The sequence below is a fragment of the Bidens hawaiensis genome, unplaced genomic scaffold, assembly GCF_021521415.1.
Source record: "Bidens hawaiensis isolate Kalapana, Puna unplaced genomic scaffold, B.hawaiensis_p1.1 tig00001088_1, whole genome shotgun sequence".
Classification (NCBI taxonomy): domain Eukaryota; kingdom Viridiplantae; phylum Streptophyta; class Magnoliopsida; order Asterales; family Asteraceae; genus Bidens; species Bidens hawaiensis.
The window spans coordinates 2,446,990-2,449,724 of NW_027491063.1; positions in this window are offsets into that span (position 1 = coordinate 2,446,990).

Genomic DNA, 2,735 nt, shown 5'->3' on the forward strand with positions numbered 1-2,735 from the left:
GGATACATGATGAACCGCTCACGCGCCATCGCTCTTCGTTGATGATCAATCTCATAAAAGACCATCTGACTAAAGCTGAATCGCTTGGTGTATGTCAGAGCAGTCATTGCTGACTGCATGGTCGCGCCCATGCCATCAGTGCCCGCCTTTCTCCCTGACATGCATACTATCATAACATGCATGAGAAAGCGCCACTGGTCAAGCAGAAAACCCTTCCTTCTCTGCGAATCCCCCAAGGGACCAGAATAACCCATCCTCAAAAATGCTCCATCGCGGAAAGGAGCTACAAACTTTGTCGGGTCATCCCTTGTCTCGTTTCCAAACCGCATAGCCGCCCGGATATGTTCAGAAGAGAACTGAACAATTTGATTGTTTACTGTAGCTCGCATCACCGGGGGTTCGACTCTACAGTCGTATTCCACGGTCTGCCAGAAATCCTCAATGTTGGGTAAGGATATCGGCAGAGTTGTTGTAATGGCGTGGAATATCCTCAAGCGTAACAGAAATGTGATGATTTCGCGGAAATCATCGACTCCGCTCGCCTCCGGGTCTAAGGTGATATACATGTTGTGACCCGGAAAGAACTGTCTTTGTTGATCACGTCCGTCATCACCGCCTGCACCACCTGCTCCAGCAACAGCAGCCATATCTGCAACAAACAGGTTAAGTTAGATAAACGTCAAAGCGAATCACAAGTTCGCCTGTTACCATGAGCGAAGTTGTGATCTATTATGTACAGGCGAAGTTAAAGGTGGGGCGAAGTTGGGAAACAACTTCGCTTCAACTTGAACTTCGTCTGATAACAGTTATGTAAAATGGTCCAGGCGAAGTTACGGATAACTTCGCCTAATCACAACATCGCCTCATAAACTGTTTCAAAATCAATAACCAGGCGAAGTTAAACCTCAGGCGAAGTTACGGATAACGTCGCCTAAACTTTAACTTCGCTGAATTTGAATCGGCAACAGTTAGGATTTTGAACGACGTGTAGAAGATGATTTCAGAGATCGAGGACTCCGAAATACATGATTTTATGAAGTTTTATACGTTCAAGTGGTTTACTATCACGTAAAAACAAGTTTGAAATCGGGTGTTTAAGGTTTCGAAAGACGAGGTCGATAATCGAGTCGAAACGACCGATGATCAACCTCAAAAACATTGATTATACGATAAAGGAATCCTAAACACCTTGAAATCGGATTAGAATCGGAAAAGAATGAACAACTGCAAGATCGATGGATTATACGATAAGTTCGCTTAGGTTTAGGAAGATAAGTTCGCTGGTTTTGAAAATTATGAAACTGTTTGACCTTAAAACTTCTTTATATAGGGCCACAGATGTATCGGCGAAGTTGTGGATAACTTCGCCTATAAGGCGAAGTTATGCAGAACTTCGCTGATATTAAAATTTTTCAAAACAAACCCCATAATTTGAACAATTTGCAATTAAGTTTTAAAACATCCTTTAAAGCGTTAAATGATACGATCAAGACCAAGTAACCAGGTATAAAATCATACAACTCCAAAAATAGAAAAACTTTTAAAATAAAGGTACACGGGATCAAATTTCAGTCACGACAGGGACTACCATATTTTAGAAAAGATCCGAACAGGAATCATGCTAATTTCGTGACTGTCACACAGATTCGTGTTCAGCTGTATTATGACATAAGGAAACAGGTTGTAAGCAGGTAATCTACTTAAAATGGTTTTCAATGTTTCTGTGATACGGGTTAGGTTCAATTAAGCTCAAAACTTAAGTGGGCAACAACTCAGAGATTATGATGCCTCCTATCTATTCTCAAAGCGTATTTGGCTTTCCCCAAGTCACCCCGAATTGACCTCGACCGTAGTGTCTGATTAAGTAGTAATTACTCTTCGATCTTAGACTCAGCTTCTCCCGTTCACCTTCTTGTGTCTTGATTGATAATCATTATCATTATGAACTCTAGAATTTTTTTTTTTTTTTTAATCTAACATGTATATACACAACTTCACGTAGAAAATAACTGCAAGTCCCGAATCTGGATCACTGCAGTGTCTTGACACTCTATCTTCACGGGAATCAGAACACTCACGGGCTCGTGTATGACTGGGTAATCGCTTTTCTACCTATCATTCGGAAAGATATGTATGAAGACAAGCACAACTCTTAAGGAGTTTCCACAAAAAATCGAGTAGATTTAGTTAGTATCACTTCTACTTTTACGCACCATAAAAAGCTACCATGACATACAATGACTGTTCTAAAGTCTTTTAAGCCTAATAACTTCACTAGTTAAGCACACAGAATCAGTATATCTATCATTTTCCAAGGTTGGATCAATTTTCTGTTAAACATAGTAAAGTAACTTCTTACAAAGTAGTAGACTTGAAAAATAATTTCGTTTCCCGAAAAGAAAAAATTTAACTTCTATCGCCCCGACCAAATCAAAGTCTTCAGGTTAACCGCTATCCCGAAGATCCAATGGATCAGCTAGACCGACCACATACTAGTATGTGTCCTTCTAACTAAGTATGATCGACTAATTTTCAGTGAAAGAATGAAAACTCATCATAAACCGCCCAGGTCACTTTCAGTCATCTGGTTAATGGCTATCCTCATATTCTACAAGTAGAAATGAGGACCAAACATGTCCTAAGACATGTCCTTCAAACTGAGGCAGCCGACATAATTCTAAGCGATAGTGACGTTGTTTTTTTTTTTTTTTTAAACAAACATAGAAAGCACGGTT